This window comes from Cetorhinus maximus, chromosome 21 (genome assembly GCF_964194155.1).
Source record: "Cetorhinus maximus chromosome 21, sCetMax3.hap1.1, whole genome shotgun sequence".
NCBI classification, from domain to species: domain Eukaryota; kingdom Metazoa; phylum Chordata; class Chondrichthyes; order Lamniformes; family Cetorhinidae; genus Cetorhinus; species Cetorhinus maximus.
The window spans coordinates 42,912,484-42,937,948 of NC_135899.1; positions in this window are offsets into that span (position 1 = coordinate 42,912,484).

The window sequence follows — 25,465 nt, forward strand, 5'->3', positions numbered from 1 at the left end:
CTGTAGGCACTGTTCTCTGTCCCCTCTATCAGATTCCTGAAGGCACTGTGCTCTGTCCCCTCTATCAGATTCCTGTAGTCACTGTGCTCTGTGCCCTCTATCAGATTCCTGTAGGCACTGTGCTCTGTCCCCTCTATCAGATTGCTGTAGGCACTGTGCTCTGACCCCTCTATCAAATTCCTGTAGTCACTGTGCTCTGTCCCCTCTATCAGATTCCTGTAGTCACTGTGCTCTGTGCCCTCTATCAGATTCCTGTAGGCACTGTGCTCTGTCCCCTCTATCAGAATCCTGTCGGCACTGTGCTCTGTCCTCTCCATCAGATTCCTGTAGGCACTGTGCTCTGTCCCCTCTATCAGATTCGTGTAGGCATTGTGCTCTGTCCCCTCTATCAGATTCCTGTAGGCACTGTGCTCTGTCCCCTCTATCAGATTCCTGTATGCACATTGCTCTGTCCCCTCTATCAGATTCCTGTAGGCGCTGTGCTCTGTTCTCTCTATCAGATTCCTGTAGGCACTGTGCTCTGTGCCCTCTATCAGATTCCTGTAGGCACTGTGCTCTGTCCCCTCTATCAGATTCCTATCGGCACTGTGCTCTGTGCCCTCTATCAGATTCCTGTAAGCACTGTGCTCTGTCCCCTCTATTAGATTGCTGTAGGCACAGTTCTCTGTGCTCTCTCTCAGATTCCTGTAGGCACTGTGCTCTGTGCCCTCTATCCGATTCCTGTAGACGCTGTGCTCTGTCCCCTCTATCAGATTCCTGTAGGCACTGAGCTCTGACCACACTATCAGATTCCTTTAGGCACTGTCCTCTGTGCCACCCATCAGACTCCTGTAGGCACTGTGCTCTGTGCCCTCTATCAGATTCCTGTAGGCACTGTGCTCTGTCCCCTCTATCAGATTCCTTTAGGCACTGTGCTCTCTGCCCTCTATCAGATTCCTGTAGGCACCGTGCTCTGTGCCCTCTATCAGATTCCTGTAGGCACTGTGCTCTGCTCCCTCTATCAGATTCCTGTAGGCACTGTGCTCTGTGCCCTCTCTCAAATTCCTGTAGGCACTGTGTTCTGTGCCCTCAATCAGATTCCTGTAGACACAGTGCTCTGTGCCACCTATCAGACTCCTGTAGGCAATGTTCTCTGTGCCCTCTCTCTGATTCCTGTAGGCACAGTGCTCTGTGCCCTCTATCTGATTCCTGTAGGCACTGTTCTCTGTGCCCTCTCTCAGATTCCTGTAGGCACAGTGCTCTGTGCCCTCTATCAGATTCCTGTAGGCACTGTGCTCTGTGCCCTCTCTCAAATTCCTGTAGGCACTGTGCTCTGTGCTCTCTATCAGATTCCTGTAGACATTGTGCTCTGTGCCACCTATCAGACTCCTGTAGGCACTGTGTTCTGTGCCCTCTCACAGATTCCTGTAGGCACTGTGCTCCGTGCCCTCTATCAGATTCCGGTAGGCACTGTGCTCTATGCCCTCTCTTAAATTCCTGTAGGCACTGTGCTCTGTCCCCTCTATCAGATTCCTGTAGGCACAGTGCTCTGTCCCCTCTATCAGATTCCTGTAGGCACTATGCTCTGTGCCCTCTATCAGATTCCTGTAGTCACTGTGCTCTGTGCCCTCTATCAGATTTCTGTAGGCACTGTGCTCTGTCCCCTCTATCAGATTCCTGTAGGCACTGTGCTCTGTCCCCTCTATCAGATTCCTGTTGGTACTGTGCTCTGTCCCCTCTATCAGATTCCTGTAGGCACTGTGCTCTGTCCCCTCTATCAGATTCCTGTAGGCACTGTGCTCTGTCCCCTCTATCAGATTCCTGTAGGCACTGTGCTCTGTCCCCTCTATCAGATTGCTGTAGGCGCTGTGCTCTGTGCCCTCTATCAGATTCCTGTAGGCACTGTGCTCTGTACCTTCTTTCAGATTCCTGTAGGCACTGTGCTCTGTCCCCTCTATCAGATTCCTGTAGGCACTGTGCTCCTGCTCTCTCTCAGATTCCTGTAGGCACTGTGCTCTGTGCCCCCTATCAGATTCCTGTAGACGCTGTGCTCTGTGCCACCCATCAGACTCCTGTAGGCACTGTGCTCTGTGCCCTCTTTCAGATTCCTGTAGGCACTGTGCTCTGTCCCCTCTATCAGATATCTTTAGGCACTGTGTTCTGTGCCCTCTATCAGATTCCTGTAGGCACCGTGCTCTGTGCCCTCTATCCGATTCCTGTAGGCACTGTGCTCTGTTCCCTCTATCAGATTCCTGTAGGCACTGTGCTTTGTGCCCTCTCTCAAATTCCTGTAGGCACTGTGCTCTGTGCCCTCTATCAGATTCCTGTAGACATTGTGCTCTGTGCAACCTATCAGACTCCTGTAGGCACTGTGATCTGTGCCCTCTCTCAGATTCCTGTAGGCACTGTGCTCCTTGCCATCTATCAGATTCCTGTAGGCACAGTGCTCTGTGCCCTCTCTTAAATTCCTGTAGGCACTGTGCTCTGTCTCCTCTATCAGATTCCTGTGGACACTGTGCTCTGTCCCCTCTATCAGATTCCTGTAGGCACTGTGCTCTGTGCCCTCTATCAGATTCCTGTAGGCACTGTGCTCTGTCCCCTCTATCAGATTGCTGTAGGCACTGTGCTCTGTCCCCTCTATAAGATTCCTGTAGTCACTGTGCTCTGTGCACTCTCACAGATTCCTGTAGTCACTGTGCTCTGTGCCCTCTATCAGATTCCTGTCGGCACTGTGCTCTGTCCCCTCTATCAGATTCCTGTAGGCGCTGTGCTCTGTCCCCTCTATCAGATTCCTGTAGGCACTGTGCTCTTTCTCCTCTATCAGATTCCTGTAGGCACTGTGCTCTGTCCCCTCTATCAGATTCCTGTAGGCACTGTGCTCTGTCCCCTCTATCAGATTCCTGTAGGCACTGAGCTCTGTCCCCTCTATCAGATTCCTGTAGGCTCTGTGCTCTGTCCCCTCTATCTGATTCCTGTAGGCACTGTGCTCTGTGCCCTCTATCAGATTCCTGTAGGCCCTGTGCTCTGTCCCCTCTATCAGATTGCTGTAGGGACTGTGCTCTGTGCTCTCTCTCAGATTCCTGTAGGCACTGTGCTCTGTGCCCTCTATCCGATTCCTGTAGGCACAGTGCTCTGTCCCCTCTATCAGATTCCTGTAGGCACTGTGCTCTGTGCCCTCTATCAGATTCCTGTAGGCACTGTGTTCTGTCCGCTTTGTCAGATTCCTATAGACACTGTGCTCTGTGCCACCAATCCAACTCCTGTAGGCAATGTGCTCTGTGCCCTCTATCAGATTCCTGTAGGCACTGTGCCCTGTCCCTTCTATCAGATTCCTGTAGGCACTGTGCTCTATGCCCTCTATCAGATTCCTGTAGGCACTGTGTTCTGTCCGCTTTGTCAGATTCCTATAGACACTGTGCTCTGTGCCCTCTATCAGATTCCTGTATGCACTGTGCTCTGTCCCCTCTATCAGATTTCTGTAGGCACTGTGCTCCTGCTCTCTCTCAGATTCCTGTAGGCACTGTGCTCTGTGCCCTCTATCTGATTCCTGTAGACGCTGTGCTCTGTGCCACCCATCAGACTCCTGTAGGCACTGTGCTCTGTGCCCTCTTTCAGATTCATGTAGGCACTGTGCTCTGTCCCCTCTATCAGATTCCTTTAGGCACTGTGCTCTGTGCCCTCTATCAGATTCCTGTAGGCACCGTGCTCTGTGCCCTCTATCAGATTCCTGTGGGCACTGTGCTCTGTTCCCTCTATCAGATTCCTGTAGGCACTGTGCTCTGTCCCCTCTATCAGATTCCTGTAGGCACTGTGCTCTGTGCCCCCTCTCAAATTCCTGTAGGCACTGTACTCTGTGCCCTCTATCAGATTCCTGTTGACACTGTGCTCTGTGCCACCTATCAGACTCCTGTAGGCACTGTGCTCTGTGCCCTCTCTCAGATTCCTGTAGGCACTGTGCTCCGTGCCCTCTATCAGATTCCTGTAGGCACTCTGCTCTGTGCCCTCTCTTAAATGCCTGTAGGCACTGTTCTCTGTCCCCTCTATCAGATTCCTGAAGGCACTGTGCTCTGTCCCCTCTATCAGATTCCTGTAGTCACTGTGCTCTGTGCCCTCTATCAGATTCCTGTAGGCACTGTGCTCCGTGCCCTCTATCAGATTCCTGTAAGCACTGTGCTCTGTGCCCTCTCTTAAATGCCTGTGGGCACTGTGCTCTGTGCCCTCTATCAGATTCCTGTAGGCACTGTGCTCTGTCCCCTCTATCAGATTCCAGTAGGCACTGTGCTCTGACCCCTCTATCAAATTCCTGTAGTCACTGTGCTCTGTGCCCTCTATCAGATTCCTGTACTCACTGTGCTCTGTGCCCTCTATCAGATTCCTGTAGTCACTGTGCTCTGTCCCCTCTATCAGATTCCTGTAGGCACTGTGCTCTGTCCCCTCTATCAGATTCCTGTAGGCACTGTGCTCTGTCCCCTCTATCAGATTCGTGTAGGCATTGTGCTCTGTCCCCTCTATCAGATTCCTGTAGGCACTGTGCTCTGTCCCCTCTATCAGATTCCTGTATGCACTTTGCTCTGTCCCCTCTATCAGATTCCTGTAGGCACTGTGCTCTGTCCCCTCTATCAGATTCCTGTAGGCACTTTGCTCTGTCCCCTCTATCAGATTCCTGTAGGCACTGTGCTCTGTCCCCTCTATCAGATTCCTGTAGGCAATGTTCTCTGTCCCCTCTATCAGATTCCTGTAGGCACTGTGCTCTGTCCCCTCTATCAGATTCCTGTAGGCACTGTGCTCTGTCCCCTCTATCAGATTCCTGTAGGCACTGTGCTCTGTGCCCTCTATCAGATTCCTGTAGGCGCTGTGCTCTGTGCCCTCTATCAGATTCCTGTAGGCACTGTGCTCTGTGCCCTCTATCAGATTCCTGTAGGCACTGTGCTCTGTCCCCTCTATCAGATTCCTATAGGCACTGTGCTCTGTGCCCTCTATCAGATTCCTGTAAGCACTGTGCTCTGTCCCCTCTATTAGATTGCTGTAGGCACTGTGCTCTGTGGTCTCTCTCTGATTCCTGTAGGCACTGTGCTCTGTGCCCTCTATCCGATTCCTGTAGACGCTGTGCTCTGTACCCTCTATCAGATTCCTGTAGGCACTGAGCTCTGACCACACTATCAGATTCCTGTAGGCACTGTGCTCTGTCCCCTCTATCAGATTCCTGTATGCACTTTGCTCTGTCCCCTCTATCAGATTCCTGTAGGCACTGTGCTCTGTCCCCTCTATCAGATTCCTGTATGCACTTTGCTCTGTCCCCTCTATCAGATTCCTGTAGGCACTGTGCTCTGTCCCCTCTATCAGATTCCTGTAGGCACTGTGCTCTGTCCCCTCTATCAGATTCCTGTAGGCACTGTGCTCTGTCCCCTCTATCAGATTCCTGTAGGCACTGTGCTCTGTCCCCTCTATCAGATTCCTGTAGGCACTGTGCTCTGTGCCCTCTATCAGATTCCTGTAGGCACTGTGCTCTGTGCCCTCTATCAGATTCCTGTAGGCACTGTGCTCTGTGCCCTCTATCAGATTCCTGTAGGCACTGTGCTCTGTCCCCTCTATCAGATTCCTATAGGCACTGTGCTCTGTGCCCTCTATCAGATTCCTGTAAGCACTGTGCTCTGTCCCCTCTATTAGATTGCTGTAGGCACTGTGCTCTGTGGTCTCTCTCTGATTCCTGTAGGCACTGTGCTCTGTGCCCTCTATCCGATTCCTGTAGACGCTGTGCTCTGTACCCTCTATCAGATTTCTGTAGGCACTGAGCTCTGACCACACTATCAGATTCCTTTAGGCACTGTGCTCTGTGCCACCCATCAGACTCCTGTAGGCACTGTGCTCTGTGCCCTCTATCAGATTCCTGTAGGCACTGTGCTCTGTGCTCTCTCTCTGATTCCTGTAGGCACTGTGCTCTCTGCCCTCTATCAGATTCCTGTAGGCACCGTGCTCTGTGCCCTCTATCAGATTCCTGTAGGCACTGTGCTCTGTGCCCTCTATCAGATTCCTGTAGACACAGTGCTCTGTGCCATCTATCAGACTCCTGTAGGCACTGTTCTCTGTGCCCTCTCTCAGATTCCTGTAGGCACTGTGCTCTGTGCCCTCTATCTGATTCCTGTAGGCACTGTTCTCTGTGCCCTCTCTCAGATTCCTGTAGGCACAGTGCTCTGTGCCCTCTATCAGATTCCTGTAGGCACTGTGCTCTGTGCCCTCTCTCAAATTCCTGTAGGCACTGTGCTCTGTACCCTCTATCAGATTCCTTTAGACATTGTGCTCTATGCCACCTATCAGACTCCTGTAGGCACTGTGCTCTGTGCCCTCTCTCAGATTCCTGTAGGCACTGTGCTCCGTGCCCTCTATCAGATTCCGGTAGGCACTGTGCTCTGTGCCCTCTCTTAAATTCCTGTAGGCACTGTGCTCTGTCCCCTCTATCAGATTCCTGTAGGCACAGTGCTCTGTCCCCTCTATCAGATTCCTGTAGGCACTGTGCTCTGTGCCCTCTATCAGATTCCTGTAGTCACTGTGCTCTGTGCCCTCTATCAGATTCCTGTAGGCACTGTGCTCTGTCCCCTCTATCAGTTTCCTGTAGGCACTGTGCTCTGTCCCCTCTATCAGATTCCTGTATGCACTGTGCTCTGTCCCCTCTATCAGATTCCTGTAGGCACTGTGCTCTGTCCCCTCTATCAGATTCCTGTAGGCACTGTGCTCTGTCCCCTCTAACAGATTCCTGTAGGCAATGTGCTCTGTCCCCTCTATCAGATTCTTATAGGCACTGCGCTCTGTCCCCTCTATCAGATTGCTGTAGGCGCTGTGCTCTGTGCCCTCTATCAGATTCCTGTAGGCACTGTGCTCTGTCCCCTCTATCAGATTCCTATAGGCACTGTGCTCTGTGCCCTCTATCAGATTCCTGTAAGCACTGTGCTCTGTCCACTCTATCAGATTGCTGTAGGCACTGTGCTCTGTGCTCTCTCTCAGATTCCTGTAGGCACTGTGCTCTGTGCCCTCTATCCGATTCCTGTAGACGCTGTGCTCTGTCCCCTCTATCAGATTCCTGTAGGCACTGAGCTCTGTCCCCTCTATCAGATTCCTGTAGGCACTGTGCTCTGTGCCCCCTATCAGATTCCTGTAGACGCTGTGCTCTGTGCCACCCATCAGACTCCTGTAGGCACTGTGCTCTGTGCCCTATTCAGATTCCTGTAGGCACTGTGCTCTGTCCCCTCTATCAGATTCCTGTAGGCACTGTTCTCCTGCTCTCTCTCAGATTCCTGTAGGCACTGTGCTCTGTGCCCCCTATCAGATTCCTGTAGACGCTGTGCTCTGTGCCACCCATCCGGTTCCTGTAGGCACTGTGCTCTGTGCCCTCTTTCAGATTCCTGTAGGCACTGTGCTCTGTCCCCTCTATCAGATTCCTTTAGGCACTGTGTTCTGTGCCCTCTATCAGATTCCTGTAGGCACCGTGCTCTGTGCCCTCTATCAGATTCCTGTAGGCACTGTGCTCTGTGCCCTCTATCAGATTCCTGTAGGCACTGTGCTTTGTGCCCTCTCTCAAATTCCTGTAGGCACTGTGCTCTGTGCCCTCTATCAGATTCCTGTAGTCATTGTGCTCTGTGCCACCTATCAGACTCCTGTAGGCACTGTGCTCTGTGCCCTCTCTCAGATTCCTGTAGGCACTGTGCTCCGTGCATTCTATTTGATTCCTGTAGGCACTGTGCTCTGTGCCCTCTCTTAAATTCCTGTAGGCACTGTGCTCTGTCTCCTCTATCAGATTCCTGTAGGCACTGTGCTCTGTCCCCTCTATCAGATTCCTGTAGGCACTGTGCTCTGTGCCCTCTATCAGATTCCTGTAGGCACTGTGCTCTGTCCCCTCTATCAGATTGCTGTAGGCACTGTGCTCTGTCCCCTCTATCAGATTCCTGTAGTCACTGTGCTCTGTGCACTCTCACAGATTCCTGTTGTCACTGTGCTCTGTGCCCTCTATCAGATTCCTGTAGGCACTGTGCTCTGTCCCCTCTATCAGATTCCTGTAGGCACTGTGCTCTGTCCCCGCTATCAGATTCCTGTAAGCACTGTGCTCTGTCCCCTCTGTCAGATTCCTGTAGGCACTGTGCTCTGTCCCCTCTATCAGATTCCTTTAGGCACTGTGCTCTGTCCCCTCTATCAGATTCCTGTTGGCACTGTGCTCTGTCCCCTCTATCAGATTCCTGTAGGCTCTGTGCTCTGTCCCCTCCATCAGATTCCTGTAGGCACTGTGCTCTGTGCCCTCTATCAGATTCCTGCAGGCCCTGTGCTCTGTCCCCTCTATCAGATTGCTGTAGGCACTGTGCTCTGTGCTCTTTCTCAGATTCCTGTAGGCACTGTGCTCTCTATCCGATTCCTGTAGACGCTGTGCTCTGTCCCCTCTATCAGATTCCTGTAGGCACTGAGCTCTGTCCCCTCTATCAGATTCCTTTAGGCACTGTGCTCTGTGCCACCAATCCGACTCCTGTAGGCACTGTGCTCTGTGCCCTCTATCAGATTCCTGTAGGCACTGTGCTCTGTCCCCTCTATCAGATTCCTTTAGGCACTGTGCTCTGTGCCCTCTATCAGATTCCTGTAGGCACCGTGCTCTGTGCCCTCTATCAGATTCCAGTAGGCACTGTGCTCTGTCCCCTCTATCAGATTCCTGTAGGCACTGTGCTCTGTGCCCTCTCTCAAATTCCTGTAGTCACTGTGCTCTGTGCCCTCTATCAGATTACTGTAGACACAGTGCTCTGTGCCACCTATCAGACTCCTGTAGGCACTGTGCTCTGTGCCCTCTCTCAGATTCCTGTAGGCACAGTGCTCTGTGCCCTCTATCTGATTCCTGTAGGCACTGTGCTCTGTGCCCTCTCTTAAATTCCTGTAGGCACTGTGCTCTGTGCCCTCTCTTAAATTCCCGAAGGCACTGTGCTCTGTCCCCTCTATCAGATTCCTGTAGGCACTGTGCTCTGTGCCCTCTATCAGATTCCTGTAGGCACTGTGCTCTGTGCCCTCTATCAGATTCCTGTAGGCACTGTGCTCTGTGCCCTCTCTCAGATTCCTGTCGGAACTGTGCTCTGTGCCCTCTATCAGATTCCTGTAGGCACTGTGCTCTGTGCCCTCTCTTTAATTCCTGTAGGCACTGTCCTCCGTCCCCTCTATCAGATTCCTGTAGGCATTGTGCTCTGTCCCCTCTATCAGATTCCTGTAGGCACTGTGCTCTGTGCCCTCTATCAGATTCCTGTATGCACTGTGCTCTGTCCCGTCTATCAGATTCCTGTAGGCACTGTGCTCTGTCCCCTCTATCAGATTCCTGTATGCACTGAGCTCTGTCCCCTCTATCAGATTCCTGTAGGCACTGTGCTCTGGCCCCTCTATCAGATTCCTGTAGGCACTGTGCTCTGTCCCCTCTATTAGATTCCTGTTGGCACTGTGCTCTGTGCCCTCTATCAGATTCCTGTAGGCACTGTGTTCTGTCCGCTTTGTCAGATTCCTATAGACACTGTGCTCTGTGCCCTCTATCAGATTCCTGTAAGCACTGTGCTCTGTCCCCTCTAACAGATTCCTGTAGACACTGTGCTCCTGCTCTCTCTCAGATCCCTGTAGGCACTGTGCTCTGTGCCCTCTATCAGATTCCTGTAGACGCTGTGCTCTGTGCCACCCATCAGACTCCTGTAGACACTGTGCTCTGTGCCCTCTTTCAGATTCCTGTAGGCACTGCGCTCTGTCCCCTCTATCAGATTCCTTTAGGCACTGTGCTCTGTGCCCTCTATCAGATTCCTGTAGGCACCGTGGTCTGTGCCCTCTATCAGATTCCTGTAGGCACTGTGCTCTGTTCCCTCTATCAGATTCCTGTAGGCACTGTGCTCTGTGCCCTCTCTCAAATTCCTGTAGGCACTGTGCTCTGTGCCCTCTATCAGATTCCTGTAGACATTGTGCTCTGTGCCACCTATCAGACTGCCGTAGGCACTGTGCTCTGTGCCCTCTCTCACATTCCTGTAGGCACTGTGCTCCGTGCCCTCTATCAGATTCCTGTTGGCACTGTGCTCTGTGCCCTCTCTTAAATTCCTGTAGGCACTGTGCTCTGTCCCCTCTTTCAGATTCCTGTAGGCACTGTGCTCTGTCCCCTCTATCAGATTCCTGTAGGCACTGTGATCTGTGCCCTCTATCAGATTCATGTAGGCACTCTGCTCTGTCCCCTCTATCAGATTGCTGTAGGCACTGTGCTCTGTCCCCGCTATCAGATTCCAGTAGTCACTGTGCTCTGTGCCCTCTATCAGATTCCTGTAGTCATTGTGCTCTGTGCCCTCTATCAGATTCCTGTAGGCACTGTGCTCTGTACCCTCTATCAGATTCCTGTAGGCACTGTGCTCTGTGCCCTCTCTTTAAATCCTGTAGGCACTGTCCTCCGTCCCCTCTATCAGATTCCTGTAGGCATTGTGCTCTTTCCCCTCTATCAGATTCCTGTAGGCACTGTGCTCTGTGCCCTCTATCAGATTCCTGTATGCACTGTGCTCTGTCCCGTCTATCAGATTCCTGTAGGCACTGTGCTCTGTCCCCTCTATCAGATTCCTGTATGCACTGAGCTCTGTCCCCTCTAACCGATTCCTGTAGACGCTGTGCTCTGTCCCCTCTATCAGATTCCTGTAGGCACTGAGCTCTGTCCCCTCTATCAGATTCCTGTAGGCACTGTGCTCTGTGCCCCCTATCAGATTCCTGTAGACGCTGTGCTCTGTGCCACCCATCAGACTCCTGTATGCACTGTGCTCTGTGCCCTATTCAGATTCCTGTAGGCACTGTGCTCTGTCCCCTCTATCAGATTCCTGTAGGCACTGTTCTCCTGCTCTCTCTCAGATTCCTGTAGGCACTGTGCTCCGTGCCCCCTATCAGATTCCTGTAGACGCTGTGCTCTGTGCCACCCATCAGACTCCTGTAGGCACTGTGCTCTGAGCCCTCTTTCAGATTCCTGTAGGCACTGTGCTCTGTCCCCTCTATCAGATTCCTTTAGGCACTGTGTTCTGTGCCCTCTATCAGATTCCTGTAGGCACCGTGCTCTGTGCCCTCTATCAGATTCCTGTAGGCACTGTGCTCTGTTCCCTCTATCAGATTCCTGTAGGCACTGTGCTTTGTGCCCTCTCTCAAATTCCTGTAGGCACTGTGCTCTGTGCCCTCTATCAGATTCCTATAGACATTGTGCTCTGTGCCACCTATCAGACTCCTGTAGGCACTGTGCTCTGTGCCCTCTCTCAGATTCCTGTAGGCACTGTGCTCCGTGCCATCTATCAGATTCCTGTAGGCACTGTGCTCTGTGCCCTCTCTTAAATTCCTGTAGGCACTGTGCTCTGTGCCCTCTATCAGATTCCTGTAGGCACTGTGCTCTGTCCCCTCTATCAGATTCCTGTAGGCACTGTGCTCTGTGCCCTCTATCAGATTCCTGTAGGCACTGTGCTCTGTCCCCTCTATCAGATTGCTGTAGGCACTGTGCTCTGTCCCCTCTATCAGATTCCTGTAGTCACTGTGCTCTGTGCACTCTCACAGATTCCTGTTGTCACTGTGCTCTGTGCCCTCTATCAGATTCCTGTAGGCACTGTGCTCTGTCCCCTCTATCAGATTCCTGTAGGCACTGTGCTCTGTCCCCGCTATCAGATTCCTGTAGGCACTGTGCTCTGTCCACCCTATCAGATTCCTGTAGGCACTGTGCTCTGTCCCCTCTATCAGATTCCTGTAGGCACTGTGCTCTGTCCCCTCTATCAGATTCCTGTAGGCACTGTGCTCTATCCCCTCTATCAGATTCCTGTAGGCTCTGTGCTCTGTCCCCTCTATCAGATTCCTGTAGGCCCTGTGCTCTGTCCCCTCTATCAGATTGCTGTAGGCACTGTGCTCTGTGCTCTCTCTCAGATTCCTGTAGGCACTGTGCTCTCTATCCGATTCCTGTAGACGCTGTGCTCTGTCCCCTCTATCAGATTCCTGTAGGCACTGAGCTCTGTCCCCTCTATCAGATTCCTTTAGGCACTGTGCTCTGTGCCACCAATCGGACTCCTGTAGGCACTGTGCTCTGTGCCCTCTATCAGATTCCTGTAGGCACTGTGCTCTGTCCCCTCTATCAGATTCCTTTAGGCACTGTGCTCTGTGCCCTCTATCAGATTCCTGTAGGCACCGTGCTCTGTGCCCTCTATCAGATTCCAGTAGGCACTGTGCTCTGTCCCCTCTATCAGATTCCTGTAGGCACTGTGCTCTGTGCCCTCTCTCAAATTCCTGTAGTCACTGTGCTCTGTGCCCTCTATCAGATTACTGTAGACACAGTGCTCTGTGCCACCTATCAGACTCCTGTAGGCACTGTGCTCTGTGCCCTCTCTCAGATTCCTGTAGGGACAGTGCTCTGTGCCCTCTATCTGATTCCTGTAGGCACTGTGCTCTGTGCCCTCTCTTAAATTCCTGTAGGCACTGTGCTCTGTGCCCTCTCTTAAATTCCCGTAGGCACTGTGCTCTGTCCCCTCTATCAGATTCCTGTAGGCACTGTGCTCTGTGCCCTCTATCAGATTCCTGTAGGCACTGTGCTCTGTGCCCTCTATCAGATTCCTGTAGGCACTGTGCTCTGTGCCCTCTCTCAGAGTCCTGTCGGAACTGTGCTCTGTGCCCTCTATCAGATTCCTGTAGGCACTGTGCTCTGTGCCCTCTCTTTAATTCCTGTAGGCACTGTCCTCCGTCCCCTCTATCAGATTCCTGTAGGCATTGTGCTCTGTCCCCTCTATCAGATTCCTTTAGGCACTGTGCTCTGTGCCCTCTATCAGATTCCTGTATGCACTGTGCTCTGTCCCGTCTATCAGATTCCTGTAGGCACTGTGCTCTGTCCCCTCTATCAGATTCCTGTATGCACTGAGCTCTGTCCCCTCTATCAGATTCCTGTAGGCACTGTGCTCTGGCCCCTCTATCAGATTCCTGTAGGCACTGTGCTCTGTCCCCTCTATTAGATTCCTGTTGGTACTGTGCTCTGTGCCCTCTATCAGATTCCTGTAGGCACTGTGTTCTGTCCGCTTTGTCAGATTCCTATAGACACTGTGCTCTGTGCACTCTATCAGATTCCTGTAAGCACTGTGCTCTGTCCCCTCTATCAGATTCCTGTAGACACTGTGCTCCTGCTCTCTCTCAGATCCCTGTAGGCACTGTGCTCTGTGCCCTCTATCAGATTCCTGTAGACGCTGTGCTCTGTGCCACCCATCAGACTCCTGTAGACACTGTGCTCTGTGCCCTCTTTCAGATTCCTGTAGGCACTGCGCTCTGTCCCCTCTATCAGATTCCTTTAGGCACTGTGCTCTGTGCCCTCTATCAGATTCCTGCAGGCACCGTAGTCTGTGCCCTCTATCAGATTCCTGTAGGCACTGTGCTCTGTTCCCTCTATCAGATTCCTGTAGACACTGTGCTCTGTGCCCTCTATCAGATTCCTGCAGGCACTGTGATCTGTGCCCTCTATCAGATTCATGTAGGCACTCTGCTCTGTCCCCTCTATCAGATTGCTGTAGGCACTGTGCTCTGTCCCCGCTATCAGATTCCAGTAGTCACTGTGCTCTGTGCCCTCTATCAGATTCCTGTAGTCATTGTGCTCTGTTTTCTCTATCAGATTCCTGTAGGCACTGTGCTCTGTACCCTCTATCAGATTCCTGTAGGCACTGTGCTCTGTCCCCTCTATCAGATTCCTGTAGGCACTGTGCTCTGTCCCCTCTATCATATTCCTGTAGGCACTGTGCTCTGTCCCCTCTATCAGATTCCTGTATGCACTGTGCTCTGTCCCCTCTATCAGATTCCTGTAGGCACTGTGCTCTGTCCCCTCTATCAGATTCCTGTAGGCGCTGTGCTCCGTCCCCTATATCAGATTCCTGTAGGCACTGTGCTCTGTGCCCTCTTTCAGATTCCTGTAGGCACTGTGCTCTGTCCCCTCTATCAGATTCCTATAGGCACTGTGCTCTGTGCCCTCTATCAGATTCCTGTAAGCACTGTGCTCTGTCCCCTCTATCAGATTGCTGTAGGCACTATGCTCTGTGCTCTCTCTCAGATTCCTGTAGGCACTGTGCTCTGTGCCCTCTATCTGATTCCTGTAGACGCTGTGCTCTGTGCCCTGTATCAGATTCCTGTAAGCACTGAGCTCTGTCCCCTCTATCAGATTCCTTTAGGCACTGTGCTCTGTGCCACCCATCAGACTCCTGTAGGCACTGTGCTCTGTGCCCTCTATCAGATTCCTGTAGGCACTGTGCTCTGTCACCTCTATCAGATTCCTATAGGCACTGTGCTCTTTGCCCTCTATCAGATTCCTGTAAGCACTGTGCTCTGTGCTACCTATCAGACTCCTGTAGGCACTGTGCTCCGTGCCCTCTATCAGATTCCTGTAGGAACTGTGCTCTGTGCCATCTCTTAAATTCCTGTAGGCACTGTGCTCTGTCCCCTCTATCAGATTCCTGTAGGCACTGAGCTCTGTCCCCTCTATCTGATTCCTGTAGTCACTGTGCTCTGTGCCCTCTATCAGATTCCTGTAAGCACTGTGCTCTGTGCCCTCTATCAGATTCCTGTAGTCACTGTGCTCTGTGCCCCCTATCAGATTGCTGTTGGCACTGTGCTCTTTCCCCTCTTTCAGATTCCTGTAGGCACAGTGCTCTGTCCCCTCTATCAGATTGCTGTAGGCACTGTGCTCTGTACCCTCTATCTGATTCCTGTAGGCACTGTGCTCTGTCCCCTCTATCAGATTCCTGTAGGCACTGTGCTCTCTCCCCTCTATCAGATTCCTGTAGGCACTGTGCTCTGTCCCCTCTATCAGATTCCTGTAGGCGCTGTGCTCTGTCCCCTCTATCTGATTCCTGTAGGCACTGTGCCCTGTCCCCTCTATCAGATTCCTGTAGGCACTGTGCTCTGTCCCCTCTATCAGATTCCTATAGGCTCTGTGCTTTGTGCCCTCTCTCAGAATCCTGTAGGCAATGTGCTCTGTCCCCTCTATCAGATTCCTTTAGGCACTGTGCTCTGTCCCCTCTATCAGATTCCTGTAGGCACTGTGCTCTGTTCCCTCTATCAGATTCCTGTAGGCACTGTGCTCTGTCCCGTCTATCAGATTCCTGTAGGCACTGTGCTCTGTCCCCTCTATCAGATTCCTGTAGGCACTGAGCTCTGTCCCCTTTTCAGATTCATGTAGGCACTGTGCTCTGTCCCCTCTATCAGATTCCTGTAGGCACTGTGCTCTGTCCCCTCTATCAGATTCCTATAGGCAGTGTGCTCTGTGCCCTCTATCAGATTCCTGTAAGCACTGTGCTCTGTCCCCTCTATCAGATTGCTGTAGGCACTGTGCTCTGTGCTCTCTCTCAGATTCCTGTAGGCACTGTGCTCTGTGCCCTCTATCCGATTCCTGTAGACGCTGTGCTCTGTCCCCTCTATCAGAATCCTGTAGGCACTGAGCTCTGTCCCCTCTATCAGATTACTTTAGGCACTGTGCTCTGTGCCACCCATCAGACTCCTGTAGGCACAGTGCTCTGTGCCCTCTATCAGATTCCTGTAGGCACTGTGCTCTGTGCCCTCTATCAGATTCCTGTAGGCACTGTGCTCTGTTCCCTCTATCAGATTCCTGCAGGCACCGTGCTCTGTGCCCTCTATCAGATTCCTGTAGGCACTGTGCTCTGTCCCTCTATCAGATTCCTGTAGACGCAGTGCTCTGTGCCACCTATCAGACTCCTGTAGGAACTGTGCTCTGTGCCCTCTATCAGATTCCTGTAGACACAGTGCTCTGCGCCACCTATCAGACTCCTGTAGGCACTGTGCTCTGTCCCCTCTATCAGATTCCTGTAGGCGCTGTGCTCTGTCCCCTCTATCTGATTCCTGTAGGCACTGTGCCCTGTCCCCTCTATCAGATTCCTGTAGGCACTGTGCTCTGTCCCCTCTATCAGATTCCTGTAGGCGCTGTGCTCCGTCCCCTATATCAGATTCCTGTAGGCACTGTGCTCTGTGCCCTCTTTCAGATTCCTGTATGCACTGTGCTCTGTTCCCTCTATCAGATTCCTGTAGGCACTGTGCTCTGTCCCCTCTATCAGATTCCTGTAGGCGCTGTGCTCTGTGCCCTCTATCAGATTCCTGTAGGCACTGTGCTCTGTCCCCTCTATCAGATTCCTTTAGGCACTGTGCTCTTTGCCCTCTATCAGATTCCTGTATGCACTGTGCTCTGTGCTACCTATCAGACTCCTGTAGGTACTGTGCTCTGTGCCCTCTCTCAGATTCCTGTAGGCACTGTGCTCCGTGCCCTCTATCAGATTCCTGTAGGAACTGTGCTCTGTGCCCTCTCTTAAATTCCTGTAGGCACTGTGCTCTGTCCCCTCTATCAGATTCCTGTAGGCACTGAGCTCTGTCCCCTCTATCTGATTCCTGTAGTCACTGTGCTCTGTGCCCTCTATCAGATTCCTGTAGGCACTGTGCTCTGTGCCCTCTATCAGATTCCTGTAGTCACTGTGCTCTGTGCCCCCTATCAGATTCCTGTTGGCACTGTGCTCTGTCCCCTCTTTCAGATTCCTGTAGGCACAGTGCTCTGTCCCCTCTATCAGATTCCTGTAGGCACTGTGCTCTGTACCCTCTATCTGATTCCTGTAGGCACTGTGCTCTGTCCCCTCTATCAGATTCCTGTAGGCACTGTGCTCTGTCCCCTCTATCAGATTCCTGTAGGCACTGTGCTCTGTCCCCTCTATCAGATTCCTGTAGGCGCTGTGCTCTGTCCCCTCTATCTGATTCCTGTAGGCACTGTGCCCTGTCCCCTCTATCAGATTCCTGTAGGCACTGTGCTCTGTCCCCTCTATCAGATTCCTATAGGCTCTGTGCTTTGTGCCCTCTCTCAGAATCCTGTAGGCAATGTGCTCTGTCCCCTCTATCAGATTCCTTTAGGCACTGTGCTCTGTCCCCTCTATCAGATTCCTGTAGGCACTGTGCTCTGTTCCCTCTATCAGATTCCTGTAGGCACTGTGCTCTGTCCCGTCTATCAGATTCCTGTAGGCACTGTGCTCTGTCCGCTCTATCAGATTCCTGTAGGCACTGAGCTCTGTCCCCTTTTCAGATTCATGTAGGCACTGTGCTCTGTCCCCTCTATCAGATTCCTGTAGGCACTGTGCTCTGTCCTCTCTATCAGATTCCTATAGGCAGTGTGCTCTGTGCCCTCTATCAGATTCCTGTAAGCACTGTGCTCTGTCCCCTCTATCAGATTGCTGTAGGCACTGTGCTCTGTGCTCTCTCTCAGATTCCTGTAGGCACTGTGCTCTGTGCCCTCTATCCGATTCCTGTAGACGCTGTGCTCTGTCCCCTCTATCAGAATCCTGTAGGCACTGAGCTCTGTCCCCTCTATCAGATTACTTTAGGCACTGTGCTCTGTGCCACCCATCAGACTCCTGTAGGCACAGTGCTCTGTGCCCTCTATCAGATTCCTGTAGGCACCGTGCTCTGTGCCCTCTATCAGATTCCTGTAGGCACTGTGCTCTGTTCCCTCTATCAGATTCCTGCAGGCACCGTGCTCTGTGCCCTCTATCAGATTCCTGTAGGCACTGTGCTCTGTCCCTCTATCAGATTCCTGTAGACACAGTGCTCTGTGCCACCTATCAGACTCCTGTAGGAACTGTGCTCTGTGCCCTCTATCAGATTCCTGTAGACACAGTGCTCTGCGCCACCTATCAGACTCCTGTAGACACTGTGCTCAGTCCCCTCTATCAGATTCCTGTAGGCGCTGTGCTCTGTCCCCTCTATCTGATTCCTGTAGGCACTGTGCCCTGTCCCCTCTATCAGATTCCTGTAGGCACTGTGCTCTGTCCCCTCTATCAGATTCCTGTAGGCGCTGTGCTCCGTCCCCTATATCAGATTCCTGTAGGCACTGTGCTCTGTGCCCTCTTTCAGATTCCTGTATGCACTGTGCTCTGTCCCCTCTATCAGATTCCTGTAGGCACTGTGCTCTGTCCCCTCTATCAGATTCCTGTAGGCGCTGTGCTCCGTCCCCTATATCAGATTCCTGTAGGCACTGTGCTCTGTGCCCTCTTTCAGATTCCTGTAGGCACTGTGCTCTGTCCCCTCTATCAGATTCCTATAGGCACTGTGCTCTATGCCCTCTATCACATTCCTGTAAGCACTGTGCTCTGTCCCCTCTATCAGATTGCTGTAGGCACTGTGCTCTGTGCTCTCTCTCAGATTCCTGTAGGCACTGTGCTCTGTGCCCTCTATCTGATTCCTGTAGACGCTGTGTTCTGTGCGCTCTATCAGATTCCTGTAGGCACTGAGCTCTGTCCCCTCTATCAGATTCCTTTAGGCACTGTGCTCTGTGCCACCCATCAGACTCCTGTAGGCACTGTGCTCTGTGGCCTCTATCAGATTCCTGTAGGCACTGTGCTCTGTCCCATCTATCAGATTCCTATAGGCACTGTGCTCTTTGCCCTCTATCAGATTCTTGTAAGCACTGTGCTCTGTGCTACCTATCAGACTCCTGTAGGTACTGTGCTCTGTGCCCTCTCTCAGATTCCTGTAGGCACTGTGCTCCGTGCCCTCTATCAGATTCCTGTAGGAACTGTGCTCTGTGCCCTCTCTTAAATTCCTGTAGGCACTGTGCTCTGTGCCCTCTTTCAGATTCCTGTAGGCACTGAGCTCTGTCCCCTCTATCTGATTCCTGTAGTCACTGTGCTCTGTGCCCTCTATCAGATTCCTGTAGGCACTGTGCTCTGTGCCCTCTATCAGATTCCTGTAGTCACTGTGCTCTGTGCCCCCTATCAGATTCCTGTTGGCACTGTGCTCTGTCCCCTCTATCAGATTCCTGTAGGCACTGTGCTCTGTCCCCTCTATCAGATTCCTGTAGGCACTGTGCTCTGTGCCCCCTATCAGATTCCTGTTGGCACTGTGCTCTGTCCCCTCTATCAGATTCCTGTAGGCACTGTGCTCTGTCCCCTCTATCAGATTCCTGTAGGCACTGTGCTCTGTCCCCTCTATCAGATTCCTGTAGGCGCTGTGCTCTGTCCCCTCTATCTGATTCCTGTAGGCACTGTGCCCTGTCCCCTCTATCAGATTCCTGTAGGCACTGTGCTCTGTCCCCTCTATCAGATTCCTGTATGCACTGTGCTCTGTCCCGTCTATCAGATTCCTGTAGGCACTGTGCTCTGTCCCCTCGATCAGATTCCTGTAGGCACTGAGCTCTGTCCCCTTTTCAGATTCATGTAGGCACTGTGCTCTGTCCCCTCTATCAGATTCCTGTAGGCACTGTGCTCTGTCCCCTCTATCAGATTCCTATAGGCAGTGTGCTCTGTGCCCTCTATCAGATTCCTGTAAGCACTGTGCTCTGTCCCCTCTATCAGATTGCTGTAGGCACTGTGCTCTGTGCTCTCTCTCAGATTCCTGTAGGCACTGTGCTCTGTGCCCTCTATCCGATTCCTGTAGACGCTGTGCTCTGTCCCCTCTATCAGAATCCTGTAGGCACTGAGCTCTGTCCCCTCTATCAGATTACTTTAGGCACTGTGCTCTGTGCCACCCATCAGACTCCTGTAGGCACAGTGCTCTGTGCCCTCTATCAGATTCCTGTAGGCACCGTGCTCTGTGCCCTCTATCAGATTCCTGTAGGCACTGTGCTCTGTTCCCTCTATCAGATTCCTGCAGGCACCGTGCTCTGTGCCCTCTATCAGATTCCTGTAGGCACTGTGCTCTGTCCCTCTATCAGATTCCTGTAGACACAGTGCTCTGTGCCACCTATCAGACTCCTGTAGGAACTGTGCTCTGTGCCCTCTATCAGATTCCTGTAGACACAGTGCTCTACGCCACCTATCAGACTCCTGTAGGCACTGTGCTCTGTGCCCTCTCTCAGATTCCTGTAGGCACAGTGCTCTGTGCTCTCTATCTGATTCCAGTAGGCACTGTGCTCCGTGCCCTCTATCAGATTCCTGTAGGCACTGTGCTCTGTCCCCTCTATCAGATTCCTATAGGCACTGTGCTCTGTGCCCTCTATCAGATTCCTGTAAGCACTGTGCTCTGTCCCCTCTATCAGATTGCTGTCGGCACTGTGCTCTGTGCTCTCTCTCAGATTCCTGTAGGCACTGTGCTCTGTGCCCTCTATCCGATTCCTGTAGACGCTGTGCTCTGTCTCCTCTATCAGATTCCTGTAGGCACTGAGCTCTGTCCCCTCTATCAGACTCCTTTAGGCACTGTGCTCTGTGCCACCCATCAGACTCCTGTTGGCACAGTGCTCTGTGCCCTCTATCAGATTCCTGTAGGCACTGTGCTCTGTCCCCTCTATCAGATTCCTTTAGGCACTGTGCTCTGTGCCCTCTATCAGATTCCTGTAGGCACCGTGCTCTGTGCCCTCTTTCAGATTCCTGTAGGCACTGTGCTCTGTTCCCTCTATCTGATTCCTGTAGACACAGTGCTCTGTGACTCCTATCAGACTCCTGTAGGCACTGTGCTCTGTGCCCTCTATCAGATTCCTGTAGTAACAGTGCTCTGTGCCACCTATCAGACACCTGTAGGCACTGTGCTCTGTGCCCTCTCTCAGATTCCTGTAGGGACAGTGCTCTGTGCCCTCTCTCAGATTCCTGTAGGCACTGTGCTCCGTGCCCTCTATCAGATTCCTGTAGGCATTGTGCTCTGTCCCCTCTATCAGATTCCTATAGGCACTGTGCTCTGTGCCCTCTATCAGATTCCTATAGGCACTGTGCTCTGTGCCCTCTATCAGATTCCTGTAGGCACTGTGCTCTGTGCCCTCTATCAGATTCGTGTAGGCACTGCGCTCTGTCCCCTATATCAGATTCCTGTAGGCACTGTGCTCTGTGCCCTCTATCAGATTCCTGTAGGCACTGTGCTCTGTGCCCTCTATCAGATTCCTGTAGACACTGTGCTCTGTGCCACCAGCAGACTCCTGTTGGCACTTTGCACAGTGCCCTCTCTCAGATTCCTGTAGGCACTGTGCTCTGTCCCCTCTATCAGATTCCTGTAGGCACTGTGCTCTGTGCCCTCTCTCAGATTCCTGTAGGCACGGTGCTCTGTGCCCTCTATCAGATTCCTGTAGGCACTGTGCTCTGTGCCCTCTTTCAGATTCCTGTAGACACTGTGCTCTGCGTCACCTATCAGACTCCTGTAGGCAATGTGCTCTGTGCCCACTCTCAGATTCCTGTAGGCACTGTGCTCTTTCCCCTCTATCAGATTCCTTTAGGCACTGTGCTCTGTCCCCTCCATCAGATTCCTGTAGGTACTGTACTCTGTGCCCTCTATCAGATTCCTGTAGGCACTGTGCTCTGTGCCCTCTATCAGATTCCTGTAGGCACTGTGCTCTGTGCCCTCTCTCAGATTCCTGTAGGAACTGTGCTCTGTGCCCTCTATCAGATTCCTGTAGGCACTGTGCTCTGTGCCCTCTATCAGATTCCTTAGGCACTGTGCTCTGTGCCCTCTCTTAAATTCCTGTAGGCACTGTGCTCTGTGCCCTCTATCAGATTCCTGTATGCACTGTGCTCTGTCCCGTCTATCAGATTCCTGTAGGCACTGTGCTCTGTCCCCTCTATCAGAATCGTGTATGCACTGAGCTCTGTCCCCTCTATCAGATTCCTGTAGGCACTGTGCTCTGGCCCCTCTATCAGATTCCTGTAGTCACTGTGCTCTGTCCCCTCTATCAGATTCCTGTTGGCACTGTGCTCTGTGCCCTCTATCAGATTCCTGTAGGCACTGTGTTCTGTCCGCTTTGTCAGATTCCTATAGACACTGTGCTCTGTGCCCTCTATCAGATTCCTGTAAGCACTGTGCTCTGTCCCCTTATCTGATTCCTGTAGGCACTGTGCTCCTGCTCTCTCTCAGATTCCTGTAGGCACTGAGATCTGTGCCCTCTATCAGATTCCTGTAGGCACCGTGCTCTGTGCCCTCTATCAGATTCCTGTAGGCACTGTTCTCTGTGCCCTCATTCAGATTCCTGTAGGCACTGTGCTCTGTCCCCTCTATCAGATTCCTTTAAGCACTGTGCTCTGTGGCCTCTATCAGATTCCTGTAGGCACCGTGCTCTGTGCCCTCTATCAGATTCCTGTAGGCACTGTGCTCTGTTCCCTCTATCAGATTCCTGTAGGCACTGTGCTCTGTGCCCTCTCTCAAATTCCTGTAGGCACTGTGCTCTGTGCCCTCTATCAGATTCCTGTAGGCACTGTGCTCTGTGCCCTCTCTCAAATTCCTGTAGGCACTGTGCTCTGTGCCCTCTCTCAAATTCCTGTAGGCAGTGTGCTCTGTGCCCTCTATCAGATTTCTGTAGGCACTGTGCTCTGTTCCCTCTATCAGATTCCTGTAGGCACTGTGCTCTGTGCCCTCTCTCAAATTCCTGTAGGCACTGTGCTCTGTGCCCTCTATCAGATTCCTGTAGGCACTGTGCTCTGTGCCCTCTCTCAAATTCCTGTAGGCACTGTGCCCTGTGCTCTCTCTCAGATTCCTTTAGGCACTGTGCTCTGTGCCCTCTATCCGATTCCTGTAGACGCTGTGCTCTGTCCCCTCTATCAGATTCCTGTAGGCACTGAGCTCTGTCCCCTCCATCAGATTCCTTTAGGCACTGTGCTCTGTGCCACCCATCAGACTCCTGTAGGCACTGTGCTCTGTGCCCTCTATCAGATTCCTGTAGGCACTGTGCTCTGTCCCCTCTATCAGATTCCTTTAGGCACTATGCTCTGTGCCCTCTATCAGATTCCTGTAGGCACCGTGCTCTGTGCCCTCTATCAGATTCCTGTAGGCACTGTGCTCTGTTCCCTCTATCAGATTCCTGTAGGCACTGTTCTCTGTGCCCTCTCTCAAATTCCTGTAGGCACTGTGCTCTGTCCCCTCTATCAGATTCCTATAGGCACTGTGCTCTGTGCCCTCTATCAGATTCCTATAGGCACTGAGCTCTGTGCCCTCTATCAGATTCCTGTAGGCACTGTGCTCTATGCCCTCTATCATATTCGTGTAGGCACTGCGCTCTGTCCCCTATATCAGAATCATGTAGGCACTGTGCTCTGTGCCCTCTATCAGATTCCTGTAGGCACTGTGCTCTGTGCCCTCTATCAGATTCCTGTAGGCACTGTGCTCTGTGCCCTCTATCAGATTCGTGTAGGCACTGCGCTCTTTCCCGTATATCAGATTCCTGTAGGCACTGTGCTCTGTCCCCTCTATCAGATTCCTGTAGGCACTGTGCTCTGTCCCCTCTATCAGATTCCTGTAGGCACTGTGCTCTGTGCCCTCTATCAGATTCCTAAAGGCACTGTGCTCTGTGCCCTCTATCAGATTCCTGTAGGCACAGTGGTCTGTGCCCTCTATCAGATTCGTGTAGGCACTGCGCTCTGTCCCCTATATCAGATTCCTGTAGGCACTGTGCTCTGTGCCCTCTCTCAGATTCCTGTAGGCACTGTGCTCTGTCCCCTCTATGAGATTCCTGTAGGCACTGTGCTCTGTGCCCTCTATCAGATTCCTGCAGGCACTGTGCTCTGTGCCCTCTATCAGATTCCTGCAGACACTGTGCTCTGTGTCACCTATCAGACTCCTGTAGGCAATGTGCACTGTGCCCTCTCTCAGATTCCTGTAGGCACTGTGCTCTTTCCCCTCTATCAGATTCCTTTAGGCACTGTGCTCTGTCCCCTCCATCAGATTCCTGTAGGTACTGTGCTCTGTGCCCTCTATCAAATTCCTGTTGGCACTGTGCTCTGTGCCCTCTATCAGATTCCTGTAGGCACTTTGCTCTGTGCCCTCTCTCAGATTCCTGTAGGAACTGTGCTCTGTGCCCTCTATCAGATTCCTGTAGGCACTGTGCTCTGTGCCGTCTCTTAAACTCCTGTAGGCACTGTCCTCCGTCCCCTCTATCAGATTCCTGTAGGCACTGTGCTCTGTCCCCTCTATCAGATTCCTGTAGGCACTGTGCTCTGTGCCCTCTATCAGATTCCTGTATGCACTGTGCTCTGTCCCGTCTATCAGATTCCTGTAGGCACTGTGCTCTGTCCCCTCTATCAGATTCCTGTATGCACTGAGCTCTGTCCCCTCTATCTGATTCCTGTAGGCACTGTGCTCTTGCCCCTCTATCAGATTCCTGTAGGCACTGTGCTCTGTCCCCTCTATCAGACTCCTGTAGGCACTGTGCTCTGTGCCCTCTATCAGATTCCTGTAAGCACTGTGCTCTGTCCCCTCTTTCAGATTCCTGTAGGCACTGTGCTCCTGCTCTCTCTCAGATTCCTGTAGGCACTGTGCTCTGTGCCCTCTATCAGATTCCTGTAGACGCTGTGCTCTGTGCCACCTATCAGACTCCTGTAGGCACTGTGCTCTGTGCCCTCTCTCAGATTCCTGTAGGGACTGTGCTCCGTGCCCTCTATCAGATTCCTGTAGGCACTGTGCTCAGTGCCCTCTCTTAAATTCCTGTATGCACTGTGCTCTGTCTCGTCTATCAGATTCCTGTAGGCACTGTGCTCTGTCCCCTCTATCAGAATCGTGTATGCACTGAGCTCTGTCCCCTCTATCAGATTCCTGTAGGCACTGTGCTCTGGCCCCTCTATCAGATTCCTGTAGTCACTGTGCTCTGTCCCCTCTATCAGATTCCTGTTGGCACTGTGCTCTGTGCCCTCTATCAGATTCCTGTAGGCACTGTGTTCTGTCCGCTTTGTCAGATTCCTATAGACACTGTGCTCTGTGCCCTCTATCAGATTCCTGTAAGCACTGTGCTCTGTCCCCTCTATCTGATTCCTGTAGGCACTGTGCTCCTGCTCTCTCTCAGATTCCTGTAGGCACTGAGATCTGTGCCCTCTATCAGATTCCTGTAGGCACCATGCTCTGTGCCCTCTATCAGATTCCTGTAGGCACTGTTCTCTGTGCCCTCATTCAGATTCCTGTAGGCACTGTGCTCTGTCCCCTCTATCAGATTCCTTTAGGCACTGTGCTCTGTGCCCTCTATCAGATTCCTGTAGGCACCGTGCTCTGTGCCCTCTATCAGATTCCTGTCGGCACTGTGCTCTGTTCCCTCTATCAGATTCCTGTAGGCACTGTGCTCTGTGCCCTCTCTCAAATTCCTGTAGGCACTGTGCTCTGTGCCCTCTATCAGATTCCTGTAGGCACTGTGCTCTGTGCCCTCTCTCAAATTCCTGTAGGCACTGTGCTCTGTGCCCTCTCTCAAATTCCTGTAGGCAGTGTGCTCTGTGCCCTCTATCAGATTCCTGTAGGCACTGTGCTCTGTTCCCTCTATCAGATTCCTGTCGGCACTGTGCTCAGTGCCCTCTCTAAAATTCCTGTAGGCACTGTGCTCTCTCCCCTCTATCAGATTCCTGTAGGCACTGTGCTCTGTCCCCTCTATCAGATTCCTGTAGGCACTGTGCTCTGTCCCCTCTATCAGATTCCTGTAGGCACTGTGCTCTGTGCCCTCTATCAGATTCCTGTAGGCACTGTGCTCTGTCCCCTCTATCAGATTGCTATAGGCACCGTGCTCTGTCCCCTCTATCAGATTCCTGTAGTCACT